Genomic DNA, 26,119 nt, shown 5'->3' with positions numbered 1-26,119 from the left:
GGACTAACGGAAGGAAGAGCTAGTTATATACACACATTCTTTCTCTCCCTCTCCCCTCTCTCTCTCTGTCCCCCTGCTCATACCCCCCGCCCATCCCCCAAGGCCCGGGGGGGGGGGTCAGAGGGAGAGAAAGTACATTTTGGTCTGAAACATCTACTGTACCTCTTCCTAGAGGTGCTGCCTGGCCTGCTGCATTCACCAGCAACTTTGATGTGTGTTGCTTGAAATTCCAGCATCTGCAGAATTCCTCGTGCTTAGGAGAATGGCCAGACTGGTTCAAGCTGACAGGAAGGCAAGAGCAGCTCAAATAACCCCGCATTACAACAGTGGTGTGCAGAAGAGCATCTCTGAATGCATAACACATCAAACCTTGAAGTGGATGGCCTACAGCAACCTTAGAGTATGAACATACACTGAGTAGCCACTTTATTAGGTACAGGAGATACCAAGTAAAGTGGCCACTGAGCTTAAATTGACCATAATCTTAATCTGTGGGTTTCATAGTAGGAATGGATTTTCATACAACCCTGACCCACCTCTGCTTTGGGCTCATCAAAACAAAGTCAATCTGAATAGCTTTTCAGTGTAGCCAAGTTCTCTAAGCCCAAGTAACCTGAGAAGATATTGGGTTCACTGTCCACAAAGCCCAAAACTCAAAAGAAGATTTTAAGCCCTGTCCGATATAGATACCTACAGGTACCTTCACTGTAGAGGGGTTATACTGTATCAACTTACTCTTCAAAGACTATCTTACTTCCCTGTCTTGTCTCTGCGGTGACATCTATCGGCCAATACCCACAATTTAAAGGGTGTGTCCTGCTTCCCTACCAAGGAGGAGATACTTACAACTAATACAGCTAACATGGTTTATTTTAATTTTGATGATACACATTTACATTGAGACCCACAGTTCTTAACACACATTTAACATTTATTGAGAATTTTTGATTTATAAAAGATTTGTGAACTACAAAGGATTTTCAAACACAGGTACAATTCTTAGCAATGAAAAGAACAGACGAATGAGTCATCTATTTCAAAAAACAAAGGCTGAGGAATGAAGTTCAGCTTTTCTTTCTGTCATTCCATCTTTCTGCTATTCTCCTTGTTATTCCAACCAATCCCCAATATCTTGTAACATTTGTATTGTTTTTGCTACTAGTTGACACTATCTGCATGTTTGAGATATTTTTGCTGGGACAAAGTAATTCACACAGATGGTCTAAAGGGGACAGAGATCCCAGACATTCATGTGCAAGGGCTGCCTCTCTGAGTACACAACTATCCCAACCGTTGATTGATCATACCTGTGACCATGTGTGATGTTGTCAGATTCTGGGGTTTACATCCAAGGTTTTTTTTAGAAGTCAGGAACAAGGCATAAAACTCAATCACAAACAAGAGAAAACCTGCAGTTGATGGAAACCCAAGCAACACACACAAAATGTTGGGGAGCTCAGCAGGCCAGACAGCATCTATGGGAAAAGAATACAGTAGTCCTGCCAAAGGGTCTTGGCCCAAAATGTCGACTAGACTCTTTTCCTGCTGAGTTCCTCCAGCATTTTGCGAGTGTTGCAAAGCATAAAACTTGTTGCTTCATGACCATTTTATTAAGAGTTGAGAGAACAAAGAGAAATTGAAACAAACAGGGACAGGTCCACTACTCAAAGAGGAAACTAAAGAAAGGAGGTGCCTGGCTTAATACAACTATTTTTATACCATAGAAGTAAGAAAAAAATCCGTAAACAAGAAACAACCTATTAGAAAATACTCACTTACTCAATACCGCTGTAAAATCAACCAATGAGAAAATACTGGCCACTTAGTGAAAGAACAAAGAAGCTTCAGAGTTACACTTGCACAGCCACTAAAGGCATACGAAACTGTTATGAAAAAACGGTGACATAAAATACAAGGAGATAATTGATCGTTAAACTGCAAAGAAAATGACAATTAAACAGTTGGATCTATCAATCCACTCTGATTCTAAATCACACATTTAGAACTATCAATCTGAAAATTTTGAGGCAGAAAAACTTGTGGTATCTGCATAACATATCAAATAATCAAAAACTATTTAGGTTATGAAATATAGAACATAGAACATAGAATAGTACAGCACATTGCAGGCCCTTCAGCCCACAATGTTGTGCTGACCCTCAAACCCTGCCTCCCATATAAGCCCTCACTTTAAATTCCTCCATATACCTGTCTAGTAGTCTCTTAAACTTCACGAGTGTATCTGCCTCCACCACTGACTCAGGCAGTGCATTCCACGCACCAACCACTCTCTGAGTAAAAAACCTTTCTCTAATATCCCCCTTGAACTTCTCCCCGCTTACCTTAAAGCCATGTCCTCTTGTATTGAGCAGTGGTGTCCTGGGGAAGAGGCGCTGGCTATCGACTCCATCTATTCCTCTTATTATCTTGTACACCTCTATTATGTCTCCTCTCATCCTCCTTCTCTCCAATGAGTAAAGCCCTAGCTCCCTTAATCTCTGATCATAATGCATACTCTCTAAATCAGGCAGCATCCTGGTAAATCTCCTCTGTACCCTTTCCAATGCTTCCACATCCTTCCTATAGTGAGACGACCAGAACTGGACACAGTACTCCAAGTGTGGCCTAACCAGAGTTTTATAGAGCTGCATCATTACATCGCGACTCTTAAACTCTGTCCCTCGACTTATGAAAGCTAACACCCCATAAGCTTTCTTAACTACCCTATCCACCTGTGAGGCAACTTTCAGGGCACCACTGCTCAATACAAGAGGACATGGCTTTAAAGTAAAGGGTGGGAAGTTCAAGGGGGATATTAGAGGAAGGTTTTTTACTCAGAGAGTGGTTGGTGTGTGGAATGCACTGTCTGAGTCAGTGGTGGAGGTAGATACACTAGTGAAATTTAAGAGACTACTAGATAGGTACATGGAGGAATTTAAGGTGGGGAGTTATATGAGAGGCAGGGTTTGAGGGTCGGCACAACATTGTGGGCCAAAGGGCCTGTACTGTGCTGTACTAGGGGAATGCCATACTAGATTTAGTACTGGGTAATGAACTGGGTCAGGTCACTGATCTCTCAGTGGGTGAGCATCTGGGGGACAGTGACCACCGCTCCCTGGCCTTTAGCATTATCATGGAAAAGGATAGAATCAGAGGGGACAGAAAAATTTTTAATTGGGGTAGGGAAAATTATGAGGCTATAAGGCTAGAACTTGCGGGTGTGAATTGGGATGATGTTTTTGCAGGGAAATGTACTATGGACATGTCGTCGATGTTTAGAGATCTCTTGCAGGATGTTAGGGATAAATTTGTCCTGGTGAGGAAGGTAAGGAATGGTAGGGTGAAGGAACCATGGATGACAAGTGAGGTGGAAAATCTAGTCATGTGGAAGAAGGCAGCATACATGAGGTTTAGGAAGCAAGGATCAGATGGGTCTATTGAGGAATATAGGGAAGCAAGAAAGGAGCTTAAGAAGGGGCTGAGAAGAGCAAGAAGGGGGCATGAGAAGGCCTTGGCGAGTAGGGTAAAGGAAAACCCCAAGGCATTCTTCAATTATGTGAAGAACAAGAGGATGACAGGAGTGAAGGTAGGACCGAGTAGAGTTAAAGGTGGGAAGATGTGCCTGGAGGCTGTGGAAGTGAGCGAGGTCCTCGATGAATACTTCTCTTCGGTATTCACCAATGAGAGGGAACTTGATGATGGTGAGGACAATATGAGTGAGGTTGATGTTCTGGAGCATGTTGATATTAAGGGAGAGGAGGTGTTGGAGTTGTTAAAATACATTAGGACGGATAAGTCCCCGGGACCTGACGGAATATTCCCCAGGCTGCTCCACGAGGCGAGGGAAGAGATTGCTGAGCCTCTGGCTAGGATACTTATGTCCTCGTTGTCCACGGGAATGGTACCGGAGGATTGGAGGGAGGCAAATGTTGTCCCCTTGTTCAAAAAAGGTAGTAGGGATAGTCCAGGTAACTATAGACCAGTGAGCCTTACGTCTGTGGTGGGAAAGCTGTTTGAAAAGATTCTTATAGATAGGATTTATGGGCATTTAGAGAATCATGGTCTGATCAGGGACAGTCAGCATGGCTTTGTGAAGGGCAGATTGTGTCTAACAAGCCTAATGAGTTCTTTGAGGAGGTGACCAGGCATATAGTTGAGGGTAGTGCAGTGGATGTGATCTATATGGATTTTAGTAAGTCATTTGACAAGGTTCCACAGGGTAGGCTTATTCAGAAAGTCAGAAGGCATGGGATCCAGGGAAGTTTGGCCAGGTACATTCAGAATTGACTTGCCTGCAGAAAGCAGAGGGTGGTGGTGGAGGGAGTACATTTAGATTGGAGGATTGTGACTCATGGTATCCCACAAGGATATGTTCTGGGACCTCTACTTTTCATAATTTTTATTAAAGACCTGGATGTTAGGGTAGATGGGTGGGTTGGCAAGTTTGCAGACGACACAAATGTTGATGATGTTGTAGATAGTGTAGAGGATTGTCAAAGATTGCAGAGAGACATTGATCGGATGCAGAAATAGGCTGAGAAGTGGCAGATGGAGTTCAACCTGGAGAAGTGTGAGGTGGTACACTTTGGAAGGACAAGCTCCAAGGCAGAGTACAAAGTAAATGGCAGGATACTTGGTAGTGTGGAGGAGCAGAGGGATCTGGGGATACATGTCCACAGATCCCTGAAAGTTGCCTCACAGGTGGATAGGGTAGTTAAGAAAGCTTATGGGGTGTTAGCTTTCATAAGTCGAGGGATAGAGTTTAAGAGTCGCGATGTAATGATGCAGCTCTATAAAACTCTGGTTAGGCCACAATTGGAGTACTGTGTCCAGTTCTGGTCGCCTCACTATAGGAAGGATGTGGAAGCATTGGAAACGGTACAGAGGAGATTTACCTGGATGCTGCCTGGGTTAGAGAGTATGCATTATGATCAGAGATTAAGGGAGCTAGGGCTTTACTCTTTGGAGAGAAGGAGGATGAGAGGAGACATAATAGAGGTGTACAAGATAATAAGAGGAATAGATAGAGTGGATAGCCAGTGCCTCTTCCCCAGGGCACCACTGCTCAATACAAGAGGACATGGCTTTAAAGTAAGGGGTGGGAAGTTCAGGGGGGATATTAGAGGAAGCTTTTTCACTCAGAGAGTGGTTGGTGCATGGAATACACTTCCTGAGTCAGTGGTGGAGGCAGATACACTAGTGAAGTTTAAGAGACTACTGGACGGGTATATGGAGGAATTTAAGGTGGGGGCTTATATGGGAGGCAGGGTTTGAGGGTCGGCACAACATTGTGGGCTGAAGGGCCTGTACTGTGCTGTACTATTCTATGTTCTATGTTCTATGTTCTACGTTTGTTCTACCATGCCGACCCACGGATGCCGCCTTCTTGTGGCACAACCTCTTGACGGTAGCCTGAGTGATGGGGTGGCTTGTATCTGAGACAGAACTGGATGAGTCTACGGCCCTCTGAGCCTATTTCAGTCTTGCAGATTGAAGCTTTTGTGCCATGCAGTGATGCAACCGATCGGAGTATTCTCCACTGTCCACCTATAGAAAGTTAATAAAGTCTTTGGACATACCATATCTCCCCAAACTCCCTATGAAGTAGGTGTGAGATGCTGGTATGCCTTCTTTGTGATTGCATGACTGTGTTGGGCTCAGGATGGATTGACACTCAGAAACCTGAAGTCGTTCACCCTTTCCACTGCTGACCCCTCAATGAAATGTTGCCAGATCTGGAGGACCTGAGTTATAAGGAAAGATTGAATAGGTTAGGAATTTATTCCTTGGAATGTAGAAGATTGAGGGGAGATTGGACAGAGGTGTAGAAAATTATGAGGGGTATAGATAGGGTAAATGCAAGCAGGCTTTTTCCACTGAGGTTGGGTGGGTGGGTCATGATGAAAGGTAAAAAGTTTAAGGGGAGCATGAGTGGAAACTTCTTCACTCAGAGGGTCCTGAGTGTGTGCAATGAGCTGCCAGTGCAAGGGGTGCATGCAGGCTTGATTTTAATGCTTTAAGGAAGTTTGAATAAGTACATGGATAGTGGGGGTATGGAGGGCTATGGTCCTGGTGCAGGTTGATGGGTGTAGGCAGTTTTAATACTTCAGCATGGACTAGATGGGCCAATGGGCCTGTTTCTGTGCTGTACTTTTCTGTGACTCTCTGACTTTATGAAGTCCAAAATCAATTCCTTGGTCTTACTGACATTGAGTGCAAGGTCGTTGTTGTGACACCACCCAACCAGCTGATCTATCTCACACAAAATAATCTGCAGATTCTGGGATCAAAGCAACACTAACTGCTGGAGGAACTCAGCAGGTCGGGCAGCATCAGTGGAAACGATGAGTCGACGTTTCGGGCCGGAACCCTTCGTCAGGACTGAAGAATGAAGGTGGGGGAAGGATTTGAAGAGTGCTTGTCAGGATGTGGTCAAAGAGTCGGAGAGAGGCGGAGATTATTTTGTGTTTACGATTCGTTACTCCGCTGCGAAGTCTCTTCGAGGTATGCCTACCCTGAAGAAGTTTAAATTCTCTCTTCGACGGGAGTTCAGTGAGACCCTCTCTCACTGCTCCCCCTCTGTGATCTCCACCTCTCTCCGACTCTCCGACCACATCCTGACAAGCACTCTTCAAATCCTTCCCCCTCCTTCATTCTTCAGTCCTGACAAAGGGTTCTGGCCCGAAACGTCGACTCATCGTTTCCACTGATGCTGCCCGACCTGCTGATCTATCTCACTCCTGTACATCTTCTCATTGCCACCTGAGGCTCTGTCAACAGTCATGAGTGTGGAGAGCAGAGCAGGTGGCTAAGCATGCATCCTCCGGAGGTGTGTATGTGTTGAGGAGTAGATGTAATCACTGACCCGCACTGACTGTGATCCTCTGGTCAGGAAGTTGTGGATCCAATTGCAGAGGGTGGGGCAGAAACCCAGGCTTTGAAGCTTGTTGATTAGTACTGAGGGGATGATGTTGTTGAACACCAAACTGTGCTCGATGAACAGCTGCCTGATGTATATATGCTGTTGTCTAGGTGCTCCAAAACTGATTGGAAGGCCAATGTGATTGTGCCTTCCACAGACTGGTAAATGCATTTAAGGGAACAATGGAAAACAGTATTATTGAATTGAGTATTCGGAGAGATCGGTGTATCCTTCACATAGGAGATTTGAGAAGTTAGCAAACAAGTATAGCAAGTTATTAAGTTGTTGATGCCCAAAGAACTGTGACACATGCAGGCTGCCCCTGAACACCCACAGACTATGTTGGTTGTTGACACATACAACGTGTTTCACTGTATATTTCGATGTATGTGTGACAAAAAATCTAATCATTCAGAATATTTATGTTGCAATATGCATTGTTCTATAGGCAAAAGTTTTAATAGCGACTTCTTCATGCAGAGGGTGGTGAATGTATGAAATGAGCTGCCAGAGAAAGAGGCTGAGGCACGTACAGTAACAACATTCAAAAGGCACTTGGATACGAGACATTTAGAGGGATACAGGACAATGCATGTAAATGGGTCGAGCTTATAGAGCATTATTATTGACACAACAGTGGTGGGGCCACTGAGCTGGCCGACAGAGAGGAGGTGGAAGAGTTTGAGTCCTGGTGCCAGGCACATAACCTCTTCTTCAGTGTCAACAAGATAAAGGAGATGGTTATTGGGTGCCACAGTAATGTAGCAGTAATGTGATGTTATTACAGCTCGGAGCATTCTGGAATTCGGAGCATTCCAATTCCAGTGCTGTTCTGTAAGGAGTCCTCCCAGTGGAGTGTGTCGTTTTTCCCCAGGTCCTCTGGTTTCCTCCCATCATCCAAAGACGTGCCGGGTAGGTTAATTGGTCATTGTAAATTGTCCCGTGATTAGATTAGGGCAAATCAGGTTTGTTGGGGTTTGCTGGGGCTGCATTGCTCAAAGAGCTGGAAGGACCTAATTCATGCTGTATCATTAAATAAAATAAATAAAAATATGAAGTAAGTTCAAAAATTTCAGAGTTTAAAAGTTCAAATTAAAGTTTATTATCAAAGTACATATTTGTTACCAAATACTCTTTTGAGTGTCATTTTCTCGCAGGCATTTACAGGAAAAAAGAAATCCAATAGAATCTATGAAAATCTCTACATCAATAAAGTCTGACAAATAACCAATGTACAAAAGAACACAAACTTTGCAGATAAAAATAATACCAAGAGCATGAGTTGTAAAGAGTCCTTGAAAGTGAGACTATAAGTTGTGGCGAATGCAGTTATCCATGCTGTTTCAGAAGCCTGATGGTTGTAGGGAATGACTGTTCCTGGACCTGGTGGTGTGGGACCTAAAGCTTCTGTACCTCCTGGCCAATAGTAGTAGCAAGAAGAGATCAAGGGCTGAATGGTTGGTGTCTTTGTAGTAAATGTAAGAAAGTAAATGGATTTTTGACCTTTGATATACACTCAGTGGGGGGGGGGGCACTGTTGAGCCATGAGCAAGTAGGACGCACCCTCCTGTAGCTCCAGCAGATTTGATATTGAAACTTCATTTACACAAAGTCGATTTGAGGTTTAGGGTAGGAAACGAAGGGGGGGTGCTGTTCAATACATGCCAGAAGGAGAAAGAGTGAAGGATTGCGCTACAAAATGCCGAGAAGAGGAACAGCTAAGGCAGGGACGAACGAAGAAACAGGCCCAGTTGACGCCTCGGAGCTCACGAGTAAGGGCACCGTGGAGCCACGTGCACAGAGTATGGACAACAGTGCGGTATTGGTGGCCATAGAGTCGCTACGTGCAGAGCTAACTACGGTGAAGTCAGACATCTGTAAGAAAATTGAAGAAAAAGTTGCAGAGGTAGCGGTCGCTTTGAGAAGTGAAATTGCTTCGCTGAAAGTGGAAAATGACGCTGCGATTACCGCGTTGAAAGCCCAGATGAATACACAGGATCAAACTCTGAAAGAGATAGCAGAGTCGGCTAACAGAGCTTCGGACATAGTTGTGGAGCTGGAAGGCACGGTGAAACGACTTGGTGGGCAAGTTGAACAACCTTCTGAAAAATGCCTGGATTTAGAAGGACGTTCGAAACGACAGAATCTGAGAATTGCGAGCCTACGAGAGGGGAAGGAAAATGGGCAGAAGACAAGAGATTTCGCGGCACAAATGCTAAAAGAAGCTCTAAACCTGGAAGAAGCTCCAGTGATAGACTGAGCACATAGAGCACTTCAGAAGCTCCCTGGGGACGACGAGCTGCTGTGACACCTGATCGTGAGGATCCATTATTGCCATGTATTTGAAGATATAATGTGGAAGGCAATAGGTACCAAGAATCTACAATATCAAGGACAAAGGATTCAGAGCTTCAGAGACCTCCCCTCCACAGTGGCCAAAGGACGTGCAGCTTTCACACCAGTCAGGAGGTTGCTGCAGGATAGACCCTGAGTCAAGTTTGGCCTCCTCTATCTCGCGAAGCTATGAGTGACAATTAATGGAACCGAGGCGGTGTTTACAGATCCAGAAGAAGCTTGCCGGTATGCTGAACGTCATTTGGGAAATGCAGAGAAGTGAATGTGCACAGTGAGAAGAAACCCCTTACAGAATGAAAATGCACCAAGTAAATCTCCGCAGTAGGAAATTGTGAACGTTTCGAACATTAATGAGGCCCTGCCTCTAATCCCTCTAACTCTTTGAGTTATATTTGGATTGTACTATGTCGGATGAAGGCCCTATGAGTGCACAGATAGATAGATATACTTTATTAATCCCGAGGGAAATTTGGTTTCGTTACAGCCGCACCAACCAAGAATAGAGCATAAATATAGCAATACAAAAACCACCAACAATCAAACAACAAAATGCAAACTATGCCAGATGGAAAATAAGTCCAGGACCAGTCTATGGCTCAAAGGTGTCTGACCCTCCATGGGAGGAGCTACACATTCGATGGCCACAGGCAGGAACGACCTCCCGTGCCGTCAAGTGTTGTATCACGGTGGAATGTGGCCCAAGTCCAACAGTAAAAAGTTCAATATCCAGTCTGCAAACACGTTCGTTGATCGTAATATACCCCGGATTGCACCATCTGTTGTTAGCCAGATCAGTAAGCACCCAACTCCTTTACGCTTACCGCTCTCAGTGCGCTTCTGGTCAGCCCGAACGGTATTACCCACCGAACTCCTCTTCTCCATAAGTCTCTGTGTCTTGACCCGGTCCTCTTTCCTCGACTTTGTGATCCCCCTCTGCATCCTCTGTGTGTTTTCCTCCAGATTTCAGCAGGGGAGTCCGCCGCTCTGCTCACTAAACCAGCCAGCATTTGCTGGTTTCTGGAAAACACAATGCGACTTTGCTTCTGTCCTGCGTGTCGGGATGTAACTATTTCCAGCGCCAAGAAAGACCTAAATAAAACTCTCTCTACCAGCATGTCAGAGGGTGCAGGTTCGACGTGTTACCGTGAGAAAAAAAAAGTACAAAAATAACGTAAATTAAAAAGTAAGAATAGATTGGAACAGCTGTACCAGGCCGCATGCACGACTGGCGCATGCGCACTAGTAATAAGAGTTGATCTAAACTGGTGTTGTATGAGGAGTATCTTGTTAATGGTGATGCTAGAGTAGGGCATAGCTTTGAGAATCACACTTACTGTAACATCTCGATAATCTCTGTTTGCTAGTTTTTCTTGGTTTTTTCATTCTGATGCCAGATTTGGCTTTGTGACCATCTCTATAACTGAGGAGCTACTAAATTGGTTCAGAGAAGTGTTAGAGGTCAAGAAGTTATTCCTAGAGTTTTGACTAGGTGTATGTATGTATGGAGATATGTTTTTTTTGTTGGTTATTTCGAGCTTTCAAGGGTGATGGGGGTTGTGGGGGGAGGGAGGGACAGGGGTAATGGAATGCTGTTTAGGAGCTATTCATTTCCAATGAGTGATAGATTTACAAGATCCAGAACAGATCAGAAACATTATCATACAGATGTAAATACTGAGATGGTAGGAGGTCAGGGGACAAGAAATCGAATTACTTTTTGTTCCTAGAATGTAAATGGGAATAATGAGCTGGTGAAAAGGGGTAAAGTGCTGTCTCACCTAAAATCGCTACAGGCCGATGTGATCTCCTTGCAGGAAACACATTTGAAGAATGAAGCTCACTGTAAAATTAGGGGCAAGTGGATAGGCCAAATATATTCCTCAAAGTTTCCAATGAAATCTAGGGGTGTGGCAATAGTAATTCGCAGAAACGTTCCATTTCATCACCTAACAACAATAGCAGACAAGGATGGAAGATATGTTATAGTTACTGGGGAAATACAATCTATGCCAGTTACCTTGCTGAATATCTATGGACCAAACTGGGATGAGTTCTAGGATTGATACCAGAGGTCTCCAGCACTAACCTGATTATTGGAGGGGATTTTAATTTTGTTCTGGATACATATTTAGACAGATCATCCAATCGGAGGGCATTACCATCAAAGGCAAGTAACCTGCTGAAAACGTATATAGACAATATGAATTTGTGTGAGATATGGAGACTATTCAACCCAACAGGGAGAGCGTATTCATTCCACTCTAGAGTTCATCATGTATATACTAGGATTGACTATTTCCTCCTTGATGGCAAAATACTGCCACAAGTCGATAATGTAAGATATCATAATATTGTCATCTCAGGCCATAGCCCTGTTACTTTTTCACTGGAGCTGGGTGAATCGATGCAAATACATAGAAGTTGGAGGTTTAATCCTCAGCTACTTACAAACCCAAAATTTTGTAAGTATTTAGAATCACAAATTTTATTGTTTTTTGAGACAAATGATAATAGTGAAACACCCCCAGGACTACTATGGGAAACACTTAAAGCTTATATTAGAGGGTGTACAATTTCTTTTCAGTCTTCCCTGAAGGAACGTAGTAGAGCAGAACAAATAAATCTAGAAGAACAAATACGTAAACTAGACCCGGAGAATGTGCGCCAACCATCCACAGAAAAATACAACAGAATTTCAGCATTAAAATACAAACTTAACCAAATACTCTCAGAAAGGATGTGCAGAGCCTTTACGTTTACAAAACAGAATTTCTTTGAATTTGGTGATAGACCGCACAAATTGCTGGCAAGACAGCTACGCAAATTGGAAAGTGATCGGGCCATTCATAAAATTAAATCAGACTCGGGCGCTCCATTGATGTCACACAAGGACATTGATCAAAGATTCCTTCAGTATTATGAACAATTATATGCATCCATCTCAATCTAATGTACCGACGGAGAGCGTGCACACGTCTGGACACTAGTAGGCTACCTTCACTCAATCTGACGGAGTGTCAGGCTTTGGAAGCAGAGATTACAAATGATGAAATAGTAAGAACAATAAGATCCCTGAAAAATGGCAAGAGTCCAGGTTCGGATGGAATAGGTAATGAGTTTTACAAGAAGTTTAGTGACTTATCAGCACCTTATATGGCAAGGATGTATAGAAACTCGTTTGATACTGGCAGGTTACCTCAAACCCTGAACGAGGCCATTATCACGCTTATTCCGAAGAAGGACAAAGAGCCAGATGAGGTAGGATCTTATAGGCCGATTTCACTGCTAAATTCAGATCAGAAAATTTTGGCTAAAACGCTGGCAAGAAGATTCAGTCAGCAGATAAATAAATTGGTACACTCAGGTCAAACAGGGTTTATCCCTAAAAGGAATTCTTTCCATAACATCAGGCACCTTCTTAATATAATGCATTCCCCAAGACATCCTAAGGAAGACCTTATAATATTAAGTTTAGATGCTAAGAAAGCATTCGACCATGTGGAATAGCGGTACCTCTACGAGGCTTTGAAAAAATTTGGAATGGGAGACAAATTTATAACTTGGATTAAGCTACTGTACAGTAACCCTAGTGCTAAAATACTGACTAATCAGACCCTCTTGGAACCATTCAGTTTGCACAGGGGCACAAGACAGGGCTGTGCATTAAGTCCCTCATTGTATGCGTTGGCCGTGGAACCACTGGCAGAGACTATACTTTCTCACCCCGAAATTTATGGGTACAATACAGAACATACAATCAACAAAATTTCTCTTTATGCAGACGATGTTTTGTTGTTTGTAACAAAACCATATATTACTGTTCCAGTTTTGCTGGAAATAGTCAATTTATTTGGCACTTTCTCAGGGTATAAGATTAACTGGGGGAAAAGTGAATTATTCCTGGTCCGAGTAGAAAAACAGGAAGGGCTTAAACAATTTCCATTCAAAATAACCCTTGAGAAGTTTACTTACCTTGGAATTGTAATAACCAAAAAGTATAGTTCTCTATTTGAAGCAAATTTTATCCCTCTGATTGAAAAGATTAAAAACAAAATAGAATTTTGGAAAACACTCCCGATTTCTTTAGTGGGTAGAGTAAATGCAGTCAAGATGATCTTTCTTCCCCAACTGCTCTATCTATTTCAGAATCTGCCCCCCTATCTTACCAAAACCTTTTTTAAAGAATTAGATTCAATAATTCTACCTTTTATAAAGCCCATCGAATTAGGAAAGAACATCTCTGCAAGAATAAGACTAGTGGAGGGCTGGCACTACCTAACTTTATTTTTTATTACTGGGCTGCTAACGTTAGCCATATAGCATACTGGATAGATGATACAGTTGTACTTCCCGGATGGTTGGAGATAGAGTGTGAGGATTGCCTACCATATTCCAAAGGGGCAATCATTATGTCCCCTATTCAATTAAATAAAGCCTGTTATAGAGGCAATCCCATTATCCATAGCACCATACAGATGTGGAGACAAATGGGGAAGCATTTGAAACTCAGAACATTATCTTCTCTTGTACCTATATCAGCGAACCCCTCTTTTATCCCCTCATGTATAGATGGGGCCTTTGATGCATGGCGAGAATTAGGGATACGCAACGTTGGAGACTTATACATACAAGGGATTTTTGCGTCACTTCAGCAGCTCCAGGACAAATTCAGATTGCAAAAGAGTAATTTTTTCAGGTATCTCCAGCTAAGACACTATATAAGATCACATCTTTCTGGTTTTGAGATGGCAGATCCTGATAAATTAGATAATCATTTAAGATCATGTTTAGGGACAGAACACATTATCGCCTATCTGTATGATGCCATACAAAACAAGTGTCATACAACAATGGATAATATTAAAAAAGAGTGGGAAAAGGAGTTGGGCACAGAGATAGAGGAGGTTATATGGAATGAGGCTTTGGAGTACGTTAACTTCTGTTCCATCAATGCCAGGCATTGTTTAATACAATTTAAAATCCTACATAGACTACATTACTCAAAAGTAAGGATTCATGAAATATTCCCAGAGGTGTCCCCAATGTGTGAGAAATGCAAGTCCTCGGAGGCAAATTTGTTACATAGTTATGCTTTATGTCCCAGGATATAAGAGTATTGGAAGCAAATATTTGAGGTCCTTTCGAAAGTACTAAAGGTTCAGATAATACCAGGCTCCATTTTAATAATTTTTGGAACTTCTGCGAGGTCAAGTAAATTCCAGGCTACCCAGCAACAACTCCTGACCTATGGCATACTTAATGGAAAGAAACTCATACTGATGTTCTGGAAAAAGGAGGAAAACTACATCACTCAGACAATGACTGGCTGCATTAATGGATACTCTGCATCTAGAGAGGATAAGATACGTTATCAAGGACAGAGTCAAGGAATTTGAAAAAATCTGGCAACCATTACTGTTGTATTTAGAAGAGACGGACAGCTGAATGAAGTGTTGTGGGGGTGGGGGGGCGGTAGGACCTAAACAGCACATACGGGAGGGGTGAGGGGAGGGTAGGGCTGGGAAGGGGAAAGGAGACGGGGTGGTAGGGTTTCCTTTACTTTTTGCTTGTTGACTATACCTACATTCATTTGACTTTCATTATGTTGTTATAAGAAAGAAAAGAAAAAAGAAGCATTGTAGTTTAGGACAATGTCAGTTGTGGTTAAGCTGATGTTGCTTCACAATTAAAACATTTGAAAGATATACACTTAGTGGCCACTGTTGGCCAGAAAGAACTACAATCTACATAACAGTGAATTTGAATGAATCAAGGACAGTGGAAATAGACTCACCAATTGTCTTTCTTCTTGCCATGTGGTTGTAGGAGATGGGGTCTGCAATTTTGTGAAGCTACCCTGTAACCTTCATCTAGGGAACTGTCTGGGAACTGATTCTTGCTCCGGGATAATCTGATCAGAGCAATTGAGTGTGGGAACAAGGAGTTTCTGCTACTGGTCTGCTAAACCTAAGATGCATATTGTGTACACTGGCAGGTTTGCAGAGGTAATTTTGTTATCTTGGCTCAGTGTCTGAGTGACCTGGTTTGAATGGTTTGAAAGAGAGCCAAAGATAACAAAACTCACCTGAGGCATGAAGTTATGTAGCCCTTGGACCAGAGCCCATAAAAAGATGTTATAGGTCAGTCAGATGACACATAGGCAATAACAGTGAAATGCAACATTTGAACTTCTAAGGAATCAATATAAAAACAAAAGCTTCAAATGCAAAATATTGACAATTCTCCAACCACCAGAGCCCAACCATTGGGGATGTGGAGTACCCCATGGACCTGTGGAGATCGGAGTGGGACCCCGAGCAACACATGACCAGCATAAACTCCTTTTATTGGTATTACTTTTTCTATTCTTTGGCTGTTCATGGAGAGTCAGGAAGACTTAGTAGGTGCATACACAGCTATTTGGCTGTGTAAATTCATGTGTTCTTCCAATGAGATAATAAAGGTACTTGTCAGTAATTACAGATTCTCTCTGTGCCTCTAACCTTTTTTACTAAGGGGTAGATCCTTGTAACCGAATTGGTGTCCCTGTTGTGGGCTGTCTCTGTTGATTCAGTGAGAGACTGGAGACAGACCACGTGTGTGAGAAACAGAAGATTCTGATGTTGGGTAGTTAGTTATTACTGACCCAGGACGAAGAATTCAGGGAAGTCTGCAAGTCCGGACGAACTTGGGGAAATGGCCACAATGCAGGGAGTATGCTGGTCACACCTGTGCTGAAGGAAAAACCGCTGGTGAAGCTCTTTTTAAGATTGCTTGGGGGAAATCATTTGACAAGGAATTTAAACAATTACAAAAGCCTGCCTAATTGAGGATTTGATAGAAATTTGGCAAAGAACTGAGCCGAGCAAGAAATCTTCAAACAGGAACTCCCCAAAGGCTTTAAATCTTAGGGGAAAGTCTACTGATTTACAAGGACAGAGAAGTGTGGATTTGACAGATTTGAACCAGTTTCAGCTACAAGGTGAAAAGCTGGTTAATGAAAAGAATAACAGGTGAAACAGCCCGAATAGCCAAGACCAAGGTAGAGGGATTGAAGAAAGAGTGCAGTGATTTAAAGACAGCTATGAACATGATACAGAAATCCGTACATGACAAGAAACGCAGCACTGGAGATCATAGACAGTGTTTAAAGCAGGTATAAGAGCTGCAGGGCCAGCTTGCTGCACAGAGGGAAAATAATATGTGTTTTTGGACCTGAGAGAGAGGAGAAGGATGAATATGGAGATATGGATTGGAATGATTTAGCAGATAAGGTGACCAGATATGGTTATCATGAACAGCCTTCTCCTGAGGATCTCCCATCAACATACAACCAAAAAGTCTTCTCAGCTATATTGACTGTTCTGTTGTATATCTTACTGTACATACTATTTATTACAAATTTCTATAATTTGCACATTGCACATTCAGACGGAGACGTAACGTAAAGCTTTTTACACCTCATGTATTTGAAGGCTGTAACAAATAAAGTCAATTCAATTCAATTCAAAAAATGGTGTTACCGTTGACACAATTGGCCCCCGTAGTTACCAGTAGCGAGGGAGGAGCCGGGGCAGGAAACCAAAACTAGAATATAGCCATTCGGCGTACAACTGCTAAGGGATATTGCGAAGGATATTGGGACATATATGCCTGGGGATGATCCTAGGGAACTGTTCCAAGTAACTAGTTACCAGAAAGCAATACACAGTCGAGATGAGGTTGAGGAAAGGAGGTTGATTATAATGTGCTTGCATCTGACCATACACTCCACTTTGCCAGAAGCAAAGTGACACACTGGGGGAACAAATGAGGAGTTAAATAATGCAGTACTGACTGTTATGGGTAATAACAGCAGGAACCTAACAGATGAATTGCATAAATGTTGTCAGAGGAAAGGAGAACGCCATGCTCTGCTTGTGTCCCGTCTGTGGAAAGTGTTCCACAGGGTGTATGGATTAATATTAGATCGAGATTATTTAGAACCAGAATCCACAAATAGATAGTCAAGAACATTAGTCCCAATGACTCTAAAAAGATGTTGGAACTGTTTGATCCCAGTGACCCTACACATAGTGAGGCATGGGTGTGCAGGAAAATGGTTAAAACAAGGGAGAAGGAAATGCAGGAGTTAGATTTTAGTTTTAGGAATACTTCAGAGGCAGCTAAAGTGTTTTCCCTTCAAGAAAATACACGAGATCATGTGGGAAAGTGCAAGTCAGGGTAAAAGCCCGCAGAGAGACTGTAGAAGGGAAGTAACACAGCTGTGGAGTGCATCTTCACCCAATCAGGAACTCTGTTGTCAGCAAACATCCCAGTATTGTACAGCGCTCAAATCTGCTGTCTCAGCACTGTGGTGATGTGGGTCATTAAGCCCAGAACTGCACAGCGAACAGTTCATATGATCTGAATCCGAAAAAAAGTCAGAGATTGGAGTTACACAAAGCTCAGAATATGTCGGAATTATGGTTAACGTAGGAATGTCACACTTTAAACTTATTGAATGTTGTTTACTTGTGCAAGATGAACAACTTCCAACGTTTCTTTGTTTTGAAGTCTCAGAGTAACAAATTTCCTCAATTTTGGCTGATCATAATTGAATATTTTGTTAATAGTTTAACCCTTAGGCCAGCCTTTCTCAACCTTTTTGCCCTGGAGGAACGCTTAAAATAATTTTCAAGTCTCGGGGAACCCCTGCATAAAAATTATACCTACAGCTCACGGTACATTAACATGATTAGTAAGCTGTAGATATTATAATCCAAAAATAGTCGTCAATGCTCTTTTTTCTTTCATCAATTTTAAAAACTCATAAGGCAAACATAACACATTTCTGTTAAATAACTGGCTTATGCCAAAATGGGATTTATTTTTTCTAAAGGTAGGCTTGGAAGATTTAATTTAAATAAAGGTTGTAAATTGATTCTAATTAATGCTATTTACAACATGAAAATTTATTGCAACATACACAAAATGCTGGTGGAACACAGCAGGCCAGGCAGCATGTATAGGAAGAATTACAGTTGACGTTTCGGGCCGAGCCCTTTGTCAGGACAATATTTATGGACAATGTTAAACAGTAATGTTACTAAAAACCATAAGCCAAAGGAATATGAATAAAAATATAGCCTCAGACACAATTTTATACAAGACTTTGAAAAAACATTTTCATACTAAGTGACTCGATCTGGTTCAAATATAGGCCAAGCACGCAAAACCTGTGCTTGTTTTTTGCTGTTCAAGTACCTAATTCTGGGTTGAAATTGAGATAAGCACACATGGATTTCACCTTTAACTGAAACTAGACAAAGGGGTGACCCGTTGGGGTACCATTTGAGAGAAGGATAGTGCAGTCTGATGTGACCAGAATCAACATTAAATTTTTGCTGAATGCTATTGCTTTGGAAACTGAAATAGAATACCTCAGTTTATTAAAGAAGAACTACGCGTAGCAAAGCAAATATAGCTCCTCCTCGTTTAACGAAGGACACTTTTGATGGCATCATTTCTGGTTGATATGCCACCCTTGTGCCTCTCGTTGTCATTCTGGAGATGTGCAGTCCTTTCATCCACCTTCTCTTCATCTCTTCTGCTGTTTGTTCTTTGTCTCTGATCCTGGAGACGTGCATTTCTCTGCTCCTTTGTCTCTTCCTTTCTCCTCCTTCTGTGCCTGTTTTTTTCATTCTGGAGATGTGCAGTCTTTTCAACCCCCATCTCTTCATCTCTTCTGCTGTTTGTTGTTTGTCTCTGATCCTGGAGACGTGCATGCCTCTCCTCCTCTGTCTCTTCTTCTTTCATCTTTTTTTGCCCTGACTCTTTGATCCTGGAGTCATGCAGCCCTGGCCTCATCCGATTCTTGTTCTCTCCCTTTCCTTGCCACTTCCCGACGACGTTTGGCGTCATCTCTTGACCATAATGTCCCCCTTCCCTTTCCACGCGGCATAATTAGGCTGACCATTTTATTTTTATCCTAAGGCTGGATAGAAGATACGAAGCCATAACACCAAGGAAGCTGATTATTCTTGATAGATAGATTTCTATCCTAGCTCTTGATGTTAAACAAAAAAAGGCTTGCTCACACATGTAAGAAGTTGAACACTGCAGGAAAATATTCATTGCAAAACATTCATGTTCATGGCAGGATACTCTTCTTTCCCAGAAATCCAGAATTTGTCCAGAGTCAGGAGAGTAAATCTCACCTTGAGTGCACAATCAGACTGCAGCTCACTAAGTTCTTCTTCTTCTCTCAAAGTCAAGTTCTCAAGCTGAGCACTAGATTTAGAGGAAGGGTCCCTCACCCAGTCATACACTTGTGTTGAAAGGGAGGAAAGTACTGTTCAATTTTGTTCTGCAGTTCTTCCAAATGGTTTTCAATAAGACTCGAGACTTTCTGATATCCTTCTCCACTCTCAAACCCAAGCAGCAGTGGAAGCAATCCAGGATTTCCTTTTACAACATGATTTTTCCAAAGATTCAGTTTCCTTTTAGATCCAAGAACCTTGTCACTTGAAGTCAAAACTTTTTCTCCAGGCCTTGCAGAGGCTTGCTCAACTGGTTCATATGATGAAAAATGTCTGCTAAGTAGATTAGTTTCTGCTGCCATTCTTCATCTTCAAAGCACTTAGCAAAATATGGCTTACTATTTTCTTGAAAGTACTTCTGCATTTCATTTTTCAGCTCAAGTAACCTGTTGAGAGCTCTTCCTCTGCTAAGCCACTGGATTTCTGTATGTAGCAGGAGATTGGTGTGCCCTTCCTCCAGGGTTTCACACAGCTTTTAAACATTCTCAAGTGAACAGGTCTTTGTTTAGTAAAGTTAACCATTTTTGTAGCATCATCCAGAACTTTTTAATTTCACCTCCTAGAGTTTTTGACATCAGCACTTCTCTGTGATGAAAGCAGTGTGTTGTGACAACGTCAGGATTTTCTGTTTTTACAACAGCAAAGTGTCAGACCAGCAGCTGAGTTGTGATGTGTTGAAGTTCCTTCTTTAGAAAGAAAATTTCCCTCCAATTTTATACTACATCGGTAGAGTTTGTTCACTCCCATAAGTCAGTTGGCAGCACGCAAAAGGGAAATTGGAGGAAGTAATTCAGGAGGGAGAGGCTCGCGCCACAGCCCAAGCTGGGCATTCATTTAATACTTGGAAACGCACTTCACGCTCATCAGCCCAGAGAGAGGGAGAGAGAGGGAGGGAGAGAGGGAGAGAGAGGGAGGGAGAGAGGGGGAGAGGGGGAGGGGGAGAGAGAGGGATAGGGAGATTATATATATATAGATAGATAGATAGATGTGAAAAGTAGCGGTCCCAATACTGAACCCTGAGAAACACCATTAGTCACTGGCAACCAACCAGAAAAGAACCTCGTTAGTCCCACTCACTGCCTCCTGACTGTCTGCTATGTCTGTATCTTTCCTGTAACATCATAGGATTTTATCTTGTTAAGCAGCCTCAAGTGTGATACCTTATCAAACGCCTTCTGAAAATCCACTGCCTCTCCTTTCTCCACCCTGCTTGTTACTTCCTTGAAGAACTCTAACAGATTTGTCAAGCAAGATTTCCCTTTACGGACTTTGATCTATCTTATCATTAGCCTCCAAGTACCTCGAAACCCCATCCTTAATAATGGACTCCAACACTTTCCCAACCACTGAGGGTAGGCTAACCGGCCAATAATTTCCTTTCTTTGACCATCCTCCCTTCTTAAAGAGTGGAGTGACATTTGTAGTCTTCCAGTCCTCCAGGACTGGAGAAAGTTATCAGGATCAGATACAGACAAATCAAATTGGTCAGGGTACTTCCCAGGTAACTCTGAATGTGCTTAAATTTCTGAAGCCCCTTCAAGATACAAAGAATCTGATTATTGACCACCATAGACCTCATGTCCAAGAAACTGCATCAAAATGAAACCTGTGCTACATATGCTGGTTGGTTGTTTGGCATGATGGGTACAAGTTTATTAGAACTTGATGCACATGTAGTACCAAATTAGGTATCAGATGAGCAATTAATAAAACATTTTGGAGAAAAGGCACCATTATGTCACATTGGAAGTCTTACACTAACCAATGGACTACCGGGTACCCATGATAATGGGAAAGGAAGGTTTTATGGCAGTGTAGTGTTCCACATTCCCTACCATGGAAATAATTTAACCTACCCTTCAAAAAGAGTTCACAATGTGGGCAAATGTCATGAGAAGACTTGGATATCCTTAACTAATCCACTATTACATGCTATTGTTATGAACGGTACTGGGAAAGTGATAGATTTACCAAAATGTTGTGAAGGAGACCACTGAGCTTGGCCCAAAGAGATGAGAAGACAGAAATTCTGAATTGTGGTTTAAGTAGTTATGAGAATTGTTCATTGTCTATTCTGCCTGTAAATAATGAGTCTTCTGCAATATACATTGGTGGAACAGACATATTATATAGCAATGGCAGCCTGGAGTTATAGCAAGGGATGGAAATCGTGTCCTTTGGAAAGTCATAATGTTGCAATTGGGAGCATGACTTCAGATTTGACTATTGGACGATGATCTTTGCCTCAGCCAGCAGTAGATATGGTAACAAAGGAAAACCTCACAAGCCAACAAACTGATACAGATCAATATTTGTGGGATTATGCTGTTACAAATTTGCTACCGATTCCTCACTTGACTGCAGACTGGACAGGAGTTGTGGAGGAGGCAAAGGAGATAATCCATCAATGGACTAAACATACAAAAGTAATTAAGACACACTGATAAAGCAAATGAAATATTGAGTGAGTCAGATTTTCAGGATAAGTTTTGGAATTGGGTATAGTATTGTATGCTGCTGTAATATTAATTTTCTGTGTGCTGGTAATTGTATTGTTTAATGTGTATTACCTGAAAAGGTGGAAGGATGAAGTTCTGCAAAAAGTGATGGTTTTATAATAGAGAGAAGACAATTACCAGTATAAAGATTGTATGAATTCAGTAAGTAAATGTTACTTTTATTTTTATATAATGTAAGTGTAGCACACATGCCTGGGTTTCATGGCAGTCCGGTGGGTAGTCAACAAAATGAATGGAAGATAGTGATCCTAAGATAAATATCTTTGGATCAAGAGGAGAGAGATGTTGGCCAGAAAGAACTACAGTCTACAAATCAGTGAATTCAGATGAATCAAGGATAGTAGAAGTAGATTAACCAATTGTATTTCCTCTTGCCGTGCACTTGAGGGAGGCTGTCATTTTGTGAATCTGCTCAATAACCTTCATCGGGTGAACTGTTTGAGAACTGACTCCTGCTCTGTGATAATCTAATCAGAGCAATTGAACATGGACACAAGGAGTTTCTGCTATTGACCTGCTAAACCAGAGATCATTCTCAGATAAGCTGCATATTGTGTACAATGGTAGGTTTGCAGAGGTAATCTCGTGATCTTGGTCCAGCGTCTCAGTGACCTGATTTGAGAAGTTTGAACAAAAGTCAAAAATAATAAAAATCACCTAAGGCATGAAGTTGTGTGGCCCTTGGACCAGAGCCAATAAGAAGGTGTGTTATAGGTCAGTCACTCTCTCTATGGCTATCCATCCCATAGGATGATGATGGGGGAGAGAGAGAGAGAGGGAGAGGGAGAGAGAGAGGGGGGCAGAGAGAGAGAAGTAACAGCATGTGCGTGAATGGATTTTAGGTGGGTAGGGGGTTGCATAAGTCCAGACCCACCCTCTCGACATCCCCTCCCGGATCCAGCGGCATGGTGGGGTCCAAGAGGGCTGGGGGGAGTTCTGTTGCACTGAATGGCCAGACCAAGCTTCGATGCAAGGGATGCCCTTTCCGCGCTTCACGGCGCATGTTTGCTAGGTGGCCGTTGACCCTACAAGAGGGTTCATCCGCCCTTTGACAGGTCTTGTTTTTTGTCCTGCAGGGTGTCTAGCCACCCTCCTCACCAGGCAAGCCTGGTGGGGGAGCTGGTTTAGTCACCGGCCACCTGACCATGCGACAGGTAGTACTGGGTTACATGGTACCAGTAGCACTCAGACGAGTGACCTGACAATAATGAGTTACCTGACAATAGGTCAGTCAGATAACCCATTGACAATAACAGTGAAATGCAACATTTGAACTGGTAAGGAATGAATATAAAACCAGACGCTTCAAATGCAAAATAGCTACAACTCTCCAACCAACAGAGCCCAACCATTGGGGATGTGGAGTACCCCATGAACCTGCGGAGATCGGAGTGGGACTACGAGAAACATGACTAGCATGGACTCCTTTTATCGGTATTCCCTTTTCTATTCTTTGGCTGTTCATGGAGGGTGAGGAAAACTTTGTAAGTATGCACATAGGTACTTGTTTGTGTAAATTCACGTGCTCTTCCGCTGAGACAATAAAGGTATTTTTCAGTAATTACAGATTGTCTCTGTGCCTCTCTGATCATTATTGAGAAAAATGGCCAAACAGAGCTCAGCAGTAAAAGTGGCAATAAGTACTTTTGTTATTAACGTATTCTTCTGGCAGAATGTCTTGATCCGAAACTGATCTGGAAAACTTACGAAGAAAAATAACTGAAATGACAAACGTCAGAAAACATTATGTACATTCAAATACACTTAGATTAACACTATGTAATGCCCTGTGATGCTGTATGCATTGTACTTCATTCAGCAGTTCTGTAAGAGCAGTCTGTTCTGTTTTCAACTTGTTTGGATTATTGTTGAAGATAAAAGATGAGGAGAAATGTGTGCCATCCAATTAGGTTGGTTGAATTAAGGGGAGGTTTCTCTAGTGAGGGACATTAAGGTTGAGCTTGGTCCTTTTGTTCAAGAGGATATGAAGAGGGAAGTCACAGGAGAGAAGAGGTCATAGGATTCGACCCTGAGCGGTTCTGTGATTCGACGAAGCCAGGGGCGAGATCGATTGAAAATCAGTGACTATGGAGAAACTTAAAGTTCCAACTTGTGCACATTTGACTGTCTCATTAAAATGGGCCCTTCTCTCTGTTTCATTCTTTTCTTTACTAACCCCTTAGTCAAATTAAGATTCATAAATATGATCTTTCAATCATATGCAGTGTACTGTCTGTTTTCTCGTGGCACTAATTTGTAACAGGGTACAATGTGTTGGCGCCTGGCCAAGTGGCCAAGGCGTTCATCTAGCGATCTGAAGGTCGCTAGTTCGAGCCTTGGCTGAGGCAGCGTGTTATGTCCTTGAACCACACATTGCTCTGCAATGACACTGGTGCCAAGCTGTATGGGTCCTAATGCCCTTCCCTCGGACAACATCAGTGGCGTGGAGAGGGGAGACTTGCAGCATGGGCAACTGCCGGTCTTTCATACAACCTTGCCCAGGCCTGCGCCCTGGAAACCTTCCAAGGTGCAAATCCATGGTCTCGTGAGGCTAACAGATGCCTACATATATATAATTTGTAACAGGGTAGCAAACTACACAGCATCCACACAAACAGGGGTTTGTAGTGGGAGCGCACCTCAATCTCACAAACCTGGTGGGGCCAGAGGTTGCCTTCCCTAGACTTACGCGGCCAAGAAAACCAGGGGGTTTCAACTACCTAGGACAGAAAGGGAAAAGGAATTACAGACATTAAAACTCTACACAGATAAAATTTCTAAGGATATACTTTAATGAATGAAAACAGGAATCAGCACTACATGCAATCATATGCAATTCTGATAAGAAGTATATGCCACTAAACGTAAACAAAGGCAAAACCCAGAAAAATTAAGACATTATCACTAATGAAGAAAAAGTTAATCAATGTAAGAGCATCACCCTCCATAGAAGCCATCCCCATGATCTGAGCAGACTAGATGTCGACAAGGAAGCACTGAACGCCTGGCTCAGAGTTGGAGACCTCTTTCCAGAAACAGGGGGGCTCCTTGTGGCAATACAGGACCAGTAGTTAACACATGAAAAAAATCAAAAGTACATAATAAAAGACCAACAAATTCAAGCTGATAAATGTAGAAAATGCCAAGAAAAAAACTGAAACAATCCAACACATTATAGGATCCTGTAGCAGTTTAACACAATCTGGTTACTTACACAGGTACAATCAAGTGCCAAACATCAGTCATCAAAATCTTGCTTTAAAATACAAACTCATGAATGAAATCATATCTTACTATAAAAACACTCCTGATCCAGTTAGAGTCGGAAAAGCACAAATTATATTATGTCCGGTCCATTATTACAGATAGGGCAATCCATATAATGGATATAACAATACAGGATAAACAAGAAAGAACAACTTATTTAAATTATTGCCATCCCAAACACACATAATTTACAGAAATCAATAAGTGAAAAACACCAGAAATATGCTGAATTTAAAGAGGAAATTGAAAGACTTTGGAACATGACAAGGTATACATTGTCCCGATAGTAATATCTACAACATTATCATCCCAAAGGGACGACACAATAGCACTAACCAATTATGGCTAAACAGCACTATCAATGCAAATCTACACAGCAATATCTCTGTAAATCTACACAGCAATATCTATGTAAATCTACACAGCAATATCTTTGTAAATCTACACAGCAATATCAATGCAAATCTACACAGCAATATCTCTGTAAATCTACACAGCAATATTTATGTAAATCTTCAGAAAACCACAACACCACGAGAGTAGTCCGAAAGTTCCGAGCAATTGACAAATGAGCATGCTTGGCTGTGCCTGTACCTCAGGTTTTACCAGCTTGAGCTGAGAAAAAGTAAATTAAAATATAATAATAATAAATAAGTAATAAATATTGAGAACATAAGATGAAGAGTCCTTAAAATTGAGTCCATCATTTGTAGGAACAGTTCAGTGATGGGGCAAGTGAAACTGAACAAAGTTTT

General features: G+C 42.1%; 1 protein-coding gene across 4 annotated transcripts in view; it reads left to right on the top strand.

The window, feature by feature from the left end:
* setd4 (SET domain containing 4) overlaps positions 1 to 26,119 on the top strand; it is a 148,522-nt gene that overhangs the window by 34,294 nt on the left and 88,109 nt on the right. Inside the window, exon 1 of one of the 4 annotated variants that reach the window (XM_072259933.1) lies at positions 15,578 to 15,627. The exons of the other annotated variants lie outside the window; for them this stretch is intronic. The gene's annotated coding sequence lies outside the window, so the exon portion shown is untranslated. Of the gene's footprint in view, positions 1 to 15,577; positions 15,628 to 26,119 lie in introns of those variants that run through there. 4 annotated transcript variants of the gene reach the window in all.

The sequence above is a fragment of the Mobula birostris genome, chromosome 6 (genome assembly GCF_030028105.1).
Source record: "Mobula birostris isolate sMobBir1 chromosome 6, sMobBir1.hap1, whole genome shotgun sequence".
NCBI lineage: Eukaryota > Metazoa > Chordata > Chondrichthyes > Myliobatiformes > Myliobatidae > Mobula > Mobula birostris.
Note: the sequence above shows the minus strand (reverse complement) of the source record. Positions and strands in the feature narration are given on the sequence as shown.